Raw genomic sequence first — 14,812 nt, 5'->3', positions numbered from 1 at the left:
CCGCGCAAGCAGCTCTCCCAGCATCTCATCGCCAAGTTGCTGGATTACCTCGTCGAGGATGTCCACATGGCGGACGTCGGCGGGGAGCGGACAGTCCCGAGCCAAATGGTTGGGGTCGCCGATCTGAAGCAGGCTCGACGAGGGGCACCCCGAGCCCTAGTACAATCCAGCTCCATAGGGACGGGAGCCGGAGGTACCGGGACGGGGGCGCGGGCCGCGGGTGGCACAGGCGGGGCCACCGGGCGGATGGGGAACGGAGTTGCCGAACGAGTGATGGGGAAGGCGCCGCGGGAGCTCCCGGCGGTCCGCGGGGTAGCCGTTCCCTTAATGAGCTTCGCTCGCACCAGGGCTTCATATTGTCGGAAAGCCCGAGTGCGCCAGCCCAGATAGTCACGGAGGTCTGGGGGTCGTTCGAGAGAGGTGATGCCGTTGTTGATCAAGGGGTCAAGTCCGTGGCGGTACTTGGTTACCTTAACCAACGCGTCTTCGAAGCCAGCGAGGTCCATCAAGTCCTCGAAGTCGTCGGTATATCCGTAGACATCCCGCGTTCCCATGTGATAACCCGCGCTTTCCAACTTAGCGAGCGCGAGGTCCTGTTCGTTCTCCTCGACGAACCGAAGGCGAAACTCGGAGAGGAACTGGCTCCACCGAGGGAAAGGGAAGGGGTTTTTGCTCCCATGACGCTCTGCCCATTGCTGAGCAGGTCCCTCCGCCATATAGGACATGGCGTAGCGGACGGCCTTTTTCTTCGCTCGGCTCTTCGTTAACTACGAAGGCCTCCGGGGCAAGCCGAGCGTAGGTTTTGACCGCGTATAGGAAGGCGCGGCCGCGTTTGCGATCTCCGTTAATGTAAGGGCAACCCCGGAGGCCTGAGATCAACTAGCAGGGGAGGATCCAAAGAGAAGAAACTCTGAGGGTCCGCCTGCTAGGTAGCTGACTATATACTGCTTGTCCGTAGCTGCCGCTGTCGGGCACAGAAGGCTTGGGCGGCATCGCAGGCAAGGTCCCAGGGCGACCGTTGGGAGGGCGTTGGCAGATCGGTGATTGTGCGGGCGAGATGGAGGGCCGGACTGGAGACGGAACCGGAATCGGAGGCGTCTCCGAGGGGCCGAAAGGGAGGTTCCCCTGACATCACCCCCCCCTTTGAATGCGGCGTCCCGACGCATAGACCGGAACGGAATCGAGTCGAAGGTCGCGGAGGCGATGTGTCGTGGCTTGCCAGGGTACTTACGATAGAACTCCGCAATTTTCTCCGGGGCGAAGACGCGGTCGAAGCGGACCCACTGGTCGTGCGACGCGTCGTAGCCTTTCTATCTGACGAAGTAATTCAGCCATTTATACCTCACCCTTGCGTCCAAGATTTCCTCTACTTCCCACTCTGGGACTCCGTCCTCGAGGTCCGGAGGGGGCTGGTCGTAGCCGGGGCGTCCGTCGAAGGGGTCATCCTGGGCGAGCTCGAGCTTGACGACGGGGAAGACCGGGTGGAGCCTGAGTAGCGCGGAGGAAGGTCGAGCTTGTAGGCACCTTTGCTGATCTCCTGACTATCTTGAACGGTCCAAGGCGGCGATGGGAGAACTTTTCCGAGGGGCGAGTCGTCCTGATGTCAGAGGCATCTAGCCAAACACGGTCGCCAACCTTAAACTCCGGAGACGGAGTGCGTCTCCGGTCGTAGTAGCGCTTGTACTCCTCTTTGGCCTTAGTGAGCGCGGCCTTGGCTTCAGCAACACCAGTGGCGATCCGGTCGCGGAACTCATTCACAGACTCCATAGCGGAACGGACTCCGGGTTCGAAGCCCATGCGCGGAAGCCGTCCCGTGTCCGTCATAAAGGGGACTTGCTGCGTGGAGGAGTGAACATGGTTGTTGTAGGCGAACTCCGCGGCCGGAATCAACTCATCCCAGTCGTCCTGCTGATAGTTGGTGAAGATCCGCAGGTATTGCTCCAACTCCTGGTTGACGCGCTCTGTCTGACCATCCGTCTGTGGATGATACGCGGTGGACGTGGCTGGCTTGATGCCGATTAGACGCCAGAGTTCTCGGGTGAAGTCCGCGATGAACTGTGAGCCACGGTCGGAGACGTACTTCTCCGGAGTCCCGTGATGGCGCCAGACATTCCGGTAGTAGAGGCGGGCTGCTCCTACTGCGTCGACGGTGGTGTGACACTCGGAGAAGTGGGCTCGCTTCCCGAGGGTGTCCACGACGACCATGATCGCGTCGTACCCATGGGCCTCGGGGAGCTCGACGATGAAGTCGACGGAGACGGTATGCCAGCGCTCCGGGGGGCGTTTCCGTCGGGTGTAGCTCTCCGTGGGGCAGTCTCCGGAGCGCCTTGGTGCGACAGCACAAGTCGCAGGTCGCGACGTACCGGCCGATATGGCGAGACATCTGAGGCCACCAGTAGTTCCGAGAGACCAACTCCAGGGTCTTGAAGCGACCAGCGTGTCCAGCGACTCGAGTGTCATGGCAGAGCTCGATGATGCGCCTCCGGAGGTCCTTGTCCTTGGGTACAACAATCTTCCCACGAAAGTGAAGAAGACCACCGGAGACGGCCCACTTGTCGGAGCGTGAGGAGCGGGGGCCTCGAGCTTGACCTTGGACCTTTAGGAGTTGCCGGGCCGCTAGCGCGACGGGCTCCTCCAAGTCTGGCTCACCGGAGAGGGCATCACGGATGTCGTGAAGAAGTTCAGAACCAGGGCCGGAAACGGAAATGCCCTCGAGTGCGCGGACGTGGAAGAGTTCAGGCCGCAGAAGGACGACGTCAGAGTTGTCGGAATCGACTCCGTGGTCGGGTCTCCGAGAGAGGGCGTCAGGTCGGCCCATGTCGCGGCCGGGCTTGTGGTGCAGCGTGAAGTCGAACCGGGAGAGGTAGAGGGACCAGCGGGCCTGTCTCCGGTTGCGGTGCTGCGTCTTCCTGAAGTACTCCAAATTCTTATGGTCAGTCCAAATCTCGACAGGGTGCAGCGCCCCCCGAGGAAGTGTCTATACTCCTCGAGTGCGCGGATGATCGCGAGCATCTCCTTGTCGTGGATTTCGTGAGTTGCGCTGGACATCATTTAAGCTTTTGGAATAGAATGCTACAGGGTGCCACTTCCCGTCCGGGGCGGATTGTGAAAGAACCGCCCCGTCGCATAATCAGAGCTGTCCGCCTCGAGTCGGAAAGGCCGTGTGTCGTCCGGAATCGCCAGGACCGGTTCCGAGGTGACCGCGTCCTTGATTGCTTGGAACGCGGATGCCTCCGCATCGCCCCAAGTCCATTGCTGGTCCTTCTTGGTGAGCGCAAAGAGAGGACGCACGAGGGCCGAGAAGTCCCGAATGAACCTGCGGTAGAAATTAGCGAACCCAAGGAACTGTTGAACATCCTTCTTGTTGTCCGGAGTCGGCCAAGCGGAGACGCCTGCGACCTTGACGGGGTCCATTTCGACGTGGTTATGGGAGATGATGACTCCGAGGTATTCGATTGACGATTTTTCAAGTCGCACTTCTCCGCTCGGAGGTACAACTTATGCTCCCGGAGTCGGCGTAAGACCTCCTGGACGATCTGTCGGTGTTTCCGGAGGTCGGAATGGGCGATCAGGATGTCGTCCAGGTAGATCATGACGTCTCCGGAAAGGATGAGGTCCTGGAAAATGTCATTCATCATTGTTTGGAACGTCGCGGGAGAGTTTGTCAGGCCGAAATACATTACCAAGGGCTCGAACAGGCCTCGGTTAGTCCGGAAAGCCGCTTTCCACTCGTCACCTTCCTTGATCCGGACGTTGTTGAAGCCCCAACGGACGTCGAGTTTGGTGAAGTAACGAGCGCCTTTGAGCCGGTTGATGAGGTCGTTGATCAGCGGAAGGGGGTACCGGTTTTTGACAGTCATCGCGTTGAGGGCCCGATAGTCCTGGACAAAATGGAGTCTGCCATCCTTCTTTTTGACAAAGAAGACCGGAGACGCCATCGGAGACTTGGAGGGGCGAATCCGGCCCGTCGACAGCCCTTCCTCGATGAACGCGTCGAGCTCGCGTTGCTCAAGGGGCGAGATGGGGTACACCTTGCAGTTGGTCGGCTTAGTGTCGGGGACGAGTTCGATGGCGTGGTCCCAGGTTCTCCGTTCCGGGAGCGTGTCGAAAGACTCCTTGTTGAAGACGTCCTGGAACTCCTTAGCCCAGTCCGGGATGTCGGAGGGCGGAGGGGCGGAGTTCCTGGCGAAGGCTTCGGCCAGGCGTTGCGAGACAGTACTGCCAGCGCGTATCTCCTCCGAGGGGCGGAACGAGGTGTAGAAGATACGGTCACCATCTTCAAGTTGACCATCGTCATCGTCGTCGTCCGGAGTCCGGCGTCAGATCAGGCAAGCCGGAGTCGTCACCGGAGACGGAATCGTCTCCGTCATCAGACCCAGAAAGGTCCATGGCGCAGACCGAGGGGAACGGGCCGGAGCGGAGTCGCTTCTGGAGTAGCCGGAGTCGCCATAGCTCAGTCCGTTCAACGCGTTCCTCCTCGCGGCAAGTGGAGCAGCCGCGAGGGCACCGCGTCATCTTGACCTCCTTGGTTTCCCAATCGATCTCTGGGTTATGCTTCCGCAGCCAGGAGTACCCCAGGATGAGGTCTTGTTTACCAAGATGGGTGACGGCGAAGTTGAACACGCTCGGAATGGCCTTTGTAGCATAAGACCAAGTCCGCGATCTGGTTGATGGAGCCAGCATCATTCGGAGTGCCGTCGACGTTGAAGACCGGAATCGGTTGCGCCAGGGTGCGGACCGGAATGCCATTCCGAGCGACATAGTTCGTGTCGATGAAGTCGGAGGTGGCACCACAGTCAACAAGCCCAGAAAGGGAGAGCTTCAACGCACTGGTGGTGGACTCTAGCTCCAACGGGAGGTGGAGGGAGTTCACTCCAGGGGGAGGCAGCGACGGTGTACTGCTTGGGCAATTTCTTTTCCCAGGCAGTGAGGCGGCGAAGGACGATGACCGGAGTCGCGGGCGGAGTCGGAGACGGAGTCGAAACGGGGGCAGGGGAGGGTATGTCTTTCGTTTCAAGCTCGTTGTAGGGCAAAGGAATTGATTCGTCATACAAACAAGCGAAACGATTTATGGACGCGAACGAGGGCACACCAGTCACTCGTCGCGGGAGACAAAATCCTCTCCGGCCATCGACTCCGCAGCCGTTTCCGGCAACGCGGCTGTGTCCGAGTAGCGGGCGATCAACTCCGCTAACATCTCGTCACCGAGTTGTTGGATCACCTCGTCGAGGATGTCCATTGAGCGGACGTCCGCGGGGAGGGGGCAATCCCGGGCGAGGTGGTTTGGGTCGCCGCACCTGAAGCAGGCGCGACGAGGGGCACCCCGAGCCCTAGTGCGATCCAACTCCATGGGGACAGGAGCTGGAGGCACCGGAGCGGGGGCGCGGGCCGCGGGTGGCACGACCGGAGCCACCGGGCGGAAAGGGGCCGGAGCCGGGATGCGGTTTGTCAGGAACAGGGCCGGCCCGGGCCCACGTGACGGTCTCCTGCCAGTCTGACAAGTGTGGGAAAGATGGTTCAACCCCCATAGCTGGGTGGTCGGCAGCCAGGCAGCGTAGATGGTGCTACTGCTGCAATAGAGAGCAGGGTAGGGACAGCTCGGGGCGACTCGAGACGCCCCGCTGTCATGTTGTGTGACAGCGGTGTCACAGGATACGAGTAGTCGTCTAGAGTGTCCTACCCCTGCTGAAGGGAACGAGTCCATAGCCAAAGAGTGCTGCCTAGTAGAGTTGGTGCCCAAGGCATAGGGCAAGGCATAGGCTGGGCCAGTTGAACAAGCCGTTCGGGCGGGGCGTGACGTAACGCGGTCACGCCCGACGGTTCGGGGGGTCGAGGGGAGTCGCCCCGCAGCAGGGGCTGCGGGCCCGAGACCCCTGGAGCGCTTGAGAAGGGTTGCCAGTCCAAGGGGCGACATATCTCCTTTCCTGGAGAAACGAGTCGCTGTGGCTCCTAGACACCGCGTGACTGCGCGGTGTGACGCGTGACATGCGGGCCCGATCGGGCCCGCACCCTCCCATCGCCCCGTACCAGGGGAACCCAGAGCTTGAGGCCAGAGAGCAAGAAGAAGTGGCTAGGACAAGGGTGAACATAAGAGACAAGAGCCTGAGCTGTCCAGCCCAACCAAGGGCTCAGGTCAATGAGGCAAGCTAGCCTGGAGTGTTGGAAGTCGTCTAGACGCCCCTTTCCTGGGGTATAGTCGCAGCAACCCCGCTCTAGGGGACCAGGCCGGAGTAGGGTTCAAAGGAAGAGACTTCAATGCTAAACCTAAGGTACAGGAGTAATACTCTGGTCTTTATATACTGTGGGCGCTAGGGGCCGATCGGGCCTGCTGAGGGTCGATCAGAATGGAGCAGGGGATGTCTCTGGTCGTCCCTGGTCGCTCCGCTAGGAGCCCAGGGACCATTCCTCTGGAAAGGAGCCATGCCAATGTCGACACTAAGGAGTGTTTGGCAATGCAACAGTGAGGAGCTCCCTCCTGATCCCTGTGGTTGTCTGGGCCGATTGGGCCCGCTGTCAAGGGCGTCCGGCGGCGCATCATGATCCCTGATGGCGGGTCATGATGGCTTGATGGCTGACTAAAGCGCGATCCGTTATTATGTCCCTTCTCTGGGATATTAGTGTTGTTGCTCAGTGCTTTGAGCTTGTGAATATATGAGGGCTTGGCTCTAAGGGTGGTGAGGGCCCGTCGGGCCGTATAGGGCCCGTTGGCCCGACCCGAACCCTGACATCACCCCCCCACTAGGCGAAACTCGTCCCGAGTTTTATCGTCCGATTTCCATATTCAATTCCGATTTGTTGAGAAAAAATTTTCGTCATTCGCATGTAGATGCCTTCTCGTCGAAGGGCTTAGTCGATTCCTCTCTCGCGTCCAGGCCCCAGTCGCGTCCTCCCAAAGGATGATCAGACATCCTGACGCTCTCCTGGGTCTCCCCCGTTCCCCGTTCCTGGCCGAAGCGGAGGTGGTCGTACACCCCATCCGGTCCAGGCGCTGCGCCTAACCTCCCAGCACTCCTCCCCATCGCCTGTTTCCCCAGGCACGCCCTTGCAAGGGATGATCCGACATCCGGACGCTTCTGAGTCTCCCCCGTATCCCGTTCTTGGTCGCAGAGGAGGCGGTCGTACACCCCATGCGGTCCAAGCGCTGCTCCAAACCTCCCAGCACTCCTCCCCATCGTCTGTTGTCGAGTTGGGCTCGGCGACGGCTCGACGCGTCCTTCTCGGTCACGTGCTTCCCACGTGTGCGTTCCTCCTCTACTGGGGCACCTGTTCCCTGTCATCACGTGCTGCGTGTTGCGGGCCCGCAATGGCCCGACACCAGCATCGGAGCGGACAGGCTGGGTCTTATCCATGACATCACCCCCTCCATAGGAACGACTCATCTCGAGTCAGCGTGGCTCGGTCGCCCCGGTTTCTCGGGGTGTTTTGTTGTTCACATTTTCCGAACACTGGCTTCTAGTTGCATGCTGAGCACCGGCTGCGCGTTTTTAGACCATTCGTAGCTTCTCCCGTTTGCGTGATGTCAGCCCGGTCCGGTCCAGTGCTCCCGCGTTGCCCATGTTCAGTCTCGTTGCCAGTCGAAGCCCAGAGGCGATGGGGTCGTTATGACGACGCCTAGCCATCCCTCTGTCCAGCCTCCAGTTTTGGGGTGTTATTGTCCCCGGTTTTTTGCTGCCAGTGTGCAGCCACCCCGTTCCAGGGGTCATCGTTGTTTTTTCGTATATGCAGATTTGGCCCGTCAGTTCGTCGGGGCCCGTCCAGGCCGATTCGGGCCGATGTGGGCCGAATCGGGCCGATTCACGTCATCGATCCCATCATCTTAGTCGTATGAGGGTTTGAACATCAATTCGCACGGTTTTGGGTTTGTCTGGTTGAAGGCCAGCACCTTTGAACGAAATTTCCCACGGTTGGGAAAGGGGTGACGTTCGGGCGCACGGGACGGGTCTCTTGCTAGTGAAAAGAGCCTGGGTCTGCTTCTTCCCCCAGCGCTCCCAGAGTGGTTTTCCACTCTCCTTGGCTGCTATAGAGGTGGGGACGGACTCAACGTTTCCCGTGCCTCAAGCGCCGTTCACCGGAGTGGACGCCCCATGGCAGAAAGAAGTTGCAGCCCAGAAGTCGACATCTGGGGGAGCCGATATTCCTTACCTCGGCGCCAGGGTACGAGAATTCGAAAAGAAGAGGGTATAGGGAAAGAATTTGCCAAGTAAGGGCGAGAGAAACAAAGGTTCGTGTCGGGACCAATGGGTTGTGGGGCCTGTGAATTGACAGGCCAGACTTTGGGTCAGTCCGTGCAAGGTCCATGATAAGAACACACGCCCAGAACAGAACAGACGGATCTGTAAGGGCAACCCCGGAGGCCTGAGATCAAGGTCCTAGCAGGGGAGGATCCAAAGCGTGAACATTGGTAAGCGAATACAAATGAAGCTGACCTAGCAGGGGAGGATCCAAAGAGAAGAAACTCTAAGGGTCCGCCTGCTAGGTAGCTGACTATATACTGCTTGTCCGTAGCTGCCGCTGTCGGGCACAGAAGGCTTGGGGCGGCGTCGCAGGCGAGGTCCCAGGGCGACCGTCGGGAGGGCGTTGACGGATCGGTGATTGTGCGGGCGAGATGGAGGGCCGGACCGGAGACGGAACCGGAGTCGGACCGGAATCGGAGGCGTCTCCGAGGGGCCGAAAGGGAGGTTCCCCTGACATCACCCCCCCCTTTGAATGCGGCGTCCCGGCGCATAGACCGGAACGGAATCGAGTCGAAGGTCGCGGAGGCGATGTGTCGTGGGCTTGCCAGGGTACTTACGATAGAACTCCGCAATTTTCTCCGGGCGAAGACGCGGTCGAAGCGACCCCATTGGTCGTGCGATGCGTCGTAGCCTTTCCATCTGACGAAGTAGTTCAGCCGCTTATACCTCACCCTTGCGTCCAAGATTTCCTCTACTTCCCACTCTGGGACTCCGTCCTCGAGGTCCGGAGGGGGCTGGTCGTAGCCGGGGCGTCCGTCGAAGGGGTCATCCTGGGCGAGCTCGAGCTTGACGACGGGGAAGACCGGGTGGAGCTTCGAGTAGCGCGGAGGAAGGTCGAGCTTGTAGGCACCTTTGCTGATCTCCGCGACTATCTTGAACGGTCCAAGGCGGCGATGGGAGAACTTTTCCGAGGGGCGAGTCGTCCTGATGTCAGAGGCATCTAGCCAAACACGGTCGCCAACCTTAAACTCCGGAGACGGAGTGCGTCTCCGGTCGTAGTAGCGCTTGTACTCCTCTTTGGCCTTAGTGAGCGGGCCTTGGCTTCAGCAACACCAGTGGCGATCCGGTCGCGGAACTCATTCACAGACTCCATAGCGGAACGGACTCCGGGTTCGAAGCCCATGCGCGGGAGCCGTCCCGTGTCCGTCATGAAGGGGACCTGCTGCGTGGAGGAGTGAACGTGGTTGTTGTAGGCGAACTCCGCGGCCGGAATCAGCTCATCCCAGTCGTCCTGCTGGTAGTTGGTGAAGATCCGCAAGTACTGCTCCAGCTCCTGGTTGACGCGCTCTGTCTGACCGTCTGTCTGCGGGTGGTACGCTGGTGGACGTGGCGGGCTTGATGCCGATTAGACGCCAAAGTTCTCGGGTGAAGTCCGCGATGAACTGCGAGCCGCGGTCGGAGACGTACTTCTCCGGAGTCCCATGGTGCCGCCAGACATTCCGGTAGTAGAGGCGGGCTGCCCCTACTGCATCGACCGTCGTATGACACTCTGAGAAGTGGGCGCTTTCCGAGGGTGTCAACGACGACCATGATCGTCGTACCCATGGGCTTCGGGAAGCTCTACGATGAAGTCGACGGAGACGGTATGCCAGCGTTCCGGAGGCGTTTCCGTGGGGTGCAGTTCTCCGTGGGGCAGTCTCCGGAGTGCCTTGGGCGACAGCACAAGTCACAGGTCGCAACATACCGGCCGATATGGCGAGACATCTGAGGCCACCAGTAGTTCCGGGAGACCAACTCCAGGGTCTTGAAACGACCTGCGTGTCCGGCGACTCGGGTGTCATGGCAGAGCTCGATGATGCGTCTCCGGAGGTCCTTGTCTTTTGGTACGACGATCTTTCCTCGGAAATGGAGAAGACCGCCGGAGACGGCCCACTCGTCAGAACGTGAGGAGCGGGGGCCACGAGCTTGACCTTGAACCTTAAGAAGTTGCCGGGCCGCTAGTGCGACGGGCTCCTCCAGGTCAGGCTCACCGGAGAGGGCATCACGGATGTCACGGAGGAGTTCAGAGCCGGGACCGAAACGGAAACGCCTCGAGTGCGGGACGTGGAAGAGTTCAGGCCGCAGAAGGACGACGTCGGAGTTGTCGGAATCGACTCCGTGGTCGGGTCTCCGGGAGAGGGCGTCAGGCCGACCCATATCGCGGCCAGGTTTGTGGTGCAGCGTGAAGTCGAACCGGGAGAGGTACAGAGACCACCGGGCCTGTCTCCGGTTGAGGTGTTGCGTCTTCCTGAAGTACTCCAAATTCTTATGGTCAGTCCAAATCTCGACAGGGTGCGGGCGCCCTCGAGGAAGTGTCTATATTCCTCGAGTGCGCGGATGATCGCGAGCATCTCCTTGTCGTGGATTTCGTAGTTGCGCTGGACATCATTTAAGCTTTTGGAATAGAATGCTACAGGGTGCCACTTCCCGTCCGGGGCGGATTGTGAAAGAACCGCCCCGTCGCATAATCAGAGCTGTCCGCCTCGAGTCGGAAAGGCCGTGTGTCGTCCGGAATCGCCAGGACCGGTTCCGAGGTGACCGCGTCCTTGATCGCTTGGAACGCGGAGGCCTCCGCGTCGCCCCAAGTCCATTGCTGGTCCTTCTTGGTGAGCACGAAAAGAGGGCGCGCAAGGGTCGAGAAGTCCCGAATGAACCTGCGGTAGAAGTTAGCGAACCCGAGGAACTGCTGAATGTCCTTCTTGTTTTCCGGAGTCGGCCAAGCGGAGACGCCTGCGACCTTGACGGGGGTCCATTTCGACGTGGTTGTGGGAGATGATGACTCCGGGTACTCGATTGACGATTTTTCGAAGTCGCACTTCTCCGCTCGGAGGTACAACTTGTGCTCTCGGAGTCGCCGCAAGACCTCCTGAACAATCTGCCGGTGTTTCCGGAGGTCGGAATGGGCGATCAAGATGTCGTCAAGGTAGATCATGACGTCTCCGGAGAGGATGAGGTCCTGAAAAATGTCATTCATCATCGTTTGGAACGTCGCGGGAGAGTTTGTCAGGCCGAAATACATCACCAAGGGCTCGAACAGGCCTCGGTTAGTCCGGAAAGCCGCTTTCCACTCGTCACCTTCCTTGATCCGGACGTTGTTGAAGCCCCAACGGACGTCGAGTTTGGTGAAGTAACGAGCGCCTTTGAGCCGGTTGATGAGGTCGTTGATCAGCGGAAGGGGGTACCGGTTTTTGACAGTCATCGCATTGAGAGCACGGTAGTCCTGGACGAAGCGGAGTCCGCCGTCCTTCTTCTTGACGAAGAAGACCGGAGACGCCATCGGAGACTTGGAGGGGCGAATCCGGCCCGTCGAAAGCCCTTCCTCGATGAACGCGTCGAGCTCGCGTTGCTCGAGGGGCGAGATGGGGGTACACCTTGCAGTTGGTGGGCTTAGCGTCGGGGACGAGTTCAATGGCGTGGTCCCAGGCTCTCCGCTCCGGTAGCGTGTCGAAGGACTCCTTGTTGAAGACGTCCTGGAACTCCTTAGCCCAGTCCGGGATCTCGGAGGGCGGAGGGGCGGAGTTCCTGGCGAAGGCTTCGGCCAGGCGTTGCGAGACAGTACTGCCAGCGCGTATCTCCTCCGAGGGGCGGAACGAGGTGTAGAAGATGCGGTCACCATCTTCAAGCTGACCATCGTCATCGTCGTCCGTCGGAGTCCGGCGTCAGATCAGGCAGGCCGGAGTCGTCACCGGAGACGGAGTCGTCTCCGTCATCAGACCCAGAAAGGTCCATGGCGCAGACCGAGGGGAACGGGCCGGAGCGGAGACGCTTCTGAAGCGACCGGAGTCGCCGCAACTCGGTCCGTTCGACCCGCTCTTCCTCACGGCAGGTCGAGCAATTGCGGGGGCACCGTGTCATCTTGACCTCCTTGGTTTCCCAATCGATCTCTGGGTTATGTTTCCGCAACCAGGAATACCCCAGGATGAGGTCTTGCTTGCCAAGATGGGTGACGGCCAGCTGAACTCGTTCGGCATGGCCCTTGTAGCGCAGGACCAAGTCCGCGATCTGTTTGATGGAGCCAGCGTCATTGGGGGTGCCATCGACATTGAAAACCGGAATCGGCTGATCGAGGGTGCGGACCGGAATGCCATTCCGAGCAACATAGTTCGTGTCAATGAAGTCGGAGGTGGCACCACAGTCGACAAGCCCAGAGAGTGAGAGCTTCAGCGCTGGTGGTGGACTCGAGCTCTAACGGGAGGTGGAGGGAGTTCGCCCCAGGGGCAGCGGCAACGGTGTACTGCTTGGGCAGTTTCTTTTCCCAGGCAGTGAGGCGGCGGAGGACGATGACCGGAGTCGCGGGCGGAGTCGGAGACGGAGTCGAGGCGGGGGGCAGGAGAGGGTGTGTCTTTCGTTTCGGGCTCATTGTAGGGCAAGGAACTGCATTCATCATACAAAGAGGCAAAACGATTTATAGACGCGAACGAGGGCACACCAGTCACTCGTCGGGGGACAAAAATCCTCTCCGGCCATCGACTCCGCTGCCGTCTCCGGCAGGGCAGCTGTGTCCGTGTAGCGGGCGATCAACTCCGCTAACATCTCGTCACCGAGTTGTTGGATCACCTCGTCGAGGATGTCCATTGAGCGGACATCGGCGGGGAGGGGGCAATCCCGGCGAGATGGTTTGGGTCGCCGCACCTGAAGCAGGCGCGACGAGGGGCACCCCGAGCCCTGGTGCGATCCAACTCCATAGGGACGGGAGCTGGAGGCGCCGGAGCGGGGGCGCGGGCCGCGGGTGGCACGACCGAGAGCCACCGGGCGGAAAGGGGCCGGAGCCGGGATGCGGTTGACCGGAAACGGAGTCCGAATCAAACCGCCAGGCGTCTTGGGGGCGGCTGACTTGATCAGCTTGGCCCGGACCAGGGCCTCGTATTGACGGAAGGCCCGGGTGCGCCAGCTAAGGTAATCCCGGAGGTCCGGGGGTCGTTCGAGGACGTGATTCCGTTGTTGATCAGGGGGTCAAGTCCGTGGCGGAACTTGGTCACCTTGACCAACGCGTCTTGAATCCGGCGAGGTCCATCAGGTCCTCGGTCGTCGGGTACTGGTAGACATCCTTTGTGCCCATGTGATAGGCGGAAGTCTCCAGTTTGGAGAGAGCATGATCTTGCTCGTTCTCCTCGACGAACCGGAGTCGAAACTCGGAAACGAACGAGCCCCAGGACGGAAACGGAAACGGGGCTTTGCTTCCGTGGCGCTCCGCCCATTGCTGAGCGGGTCCTTCTGCCATAAACGACATGGCATAGCGGACGGCCTTTTCCTCACTCGCCTCTCCGTTGACCACGAAGGCCTCAGGGGCAAGGCGGGCGTAGGTGCGGACCGCGTAGAGGAACGCGGCCGCGTTTCCGGTCGCCGTTGAAGGTGAACGGGGGTTTGGTCGCAAGACCAATTTTGAGGCGAGGTTGATGTCGCCAAAAAGGGCTTCGAGTCGCCCTGGACCGGAGTCGGAGTCGGAATCGACGTCTCCGGCGATGGTGTTTGGGGTCCGCCAGCATTATTAGCGGCGGCAGCGGCAGCGGAAGCCTGGTTGGTGAGTAAAGCAAGGGCCTCAGTTAGGCTATCGATTTTCGCCTCGAGTGAGTCCAGCCGGGCGTCTGCGGTAGGAGTGACTCCGGACGGCATGACGGGTGCGGGGACCACAGGAGTAGAGGAGGAGGGGACAAGTGGCAGGGGCGGTGACGAGGGCGGAACGGACTCGTACTCCGAGCCTGAGTCAGCGCCGAACCTGGCAATCTTGTCCGGTTGATCCCGTAGAGAGTTTCTTCTGCTGTAAGGGCAACCCCGGAGGCCTGAGATCAAGGTCCTAGCAGGGGAGGATCCAAAGCGTGAACATTGGTAAGCGAATACAAATGAAGCTGACCTAGCAGGGGAGGATCCAAAGAGAAGAAACTCTAAGGGTCCGCCTGCTAGGTAGCTGACTATATACTGCTTGTCCGTAGCTGCCGCTGTCGGGCACAGAAGGCTTGGGCGGCGTCGCAGGCGAGGTCCCAGGGCGACCGTCGGGAGGGCGTTGACGGATCGGTGATTGTGCGGGCGAGATGGAGGGCCGGACCGGAGACGGAACCGGAGTCGGACCGGAATCGGAGGCGTCTCCGAGGGGCCGAAAGGGAGGTTCCCCTGACAGGATCATCGGGCCCGTAAGCAGAGCGAGCGGGGTAGATTTGAACCGAAAGGGCCCGTGAACTCGGTCCCTTGTCGTTTTCGGTGGTCGAAGGTTCCAATCGGGTCGTTTCATCGCGTCATTAGGCGCAGAAGGTGTTTGAAGAACTCCTTAACCGGAGTGAACAAGTGGAGCAGGTTTTGACCTGTTCCCCGGAGTTTTAACGCGAAGGGGCGGACTCCTCAACCCATAAGACGAATGGAGCAAAAGTTGTTGGCTCCCAGGAGTTTCAAGACGAAAGGGATAACTCCTCAACCCATTGGACGAAGTGCCGACACATCGAGTGGTCGTTCAGCACAGAAAGGATTGCTCCAAGAACTTGAGCTTTCTAGAGAGCGCCCCACACTTGAAAGAAGGACAGTAAAGGAGGTTTAGCATTCTGTCAGGAACAGGGCCGGCCCGGGCCCACGTGACGGTCTCCTGCCAGTCTGACAAGTGTGGGAAAGAT

Source organism: Mycena indigotica (assembly GCF_014461135.1).
Source record: "Mycena indigotica strain 171206Taipei chromosome Unknown Mind.scaff0002, whole genome shotgun sequence".
Taxonomy (NCBI): Eukaryota; Fungi; Basidiomycota; class Agaricomycetes; order Agaricales; family Mycenaceae; genus Mycena; species Mycena indigotica.
This window is presented reverse-complemented; position numbering follows the sequence as displayed.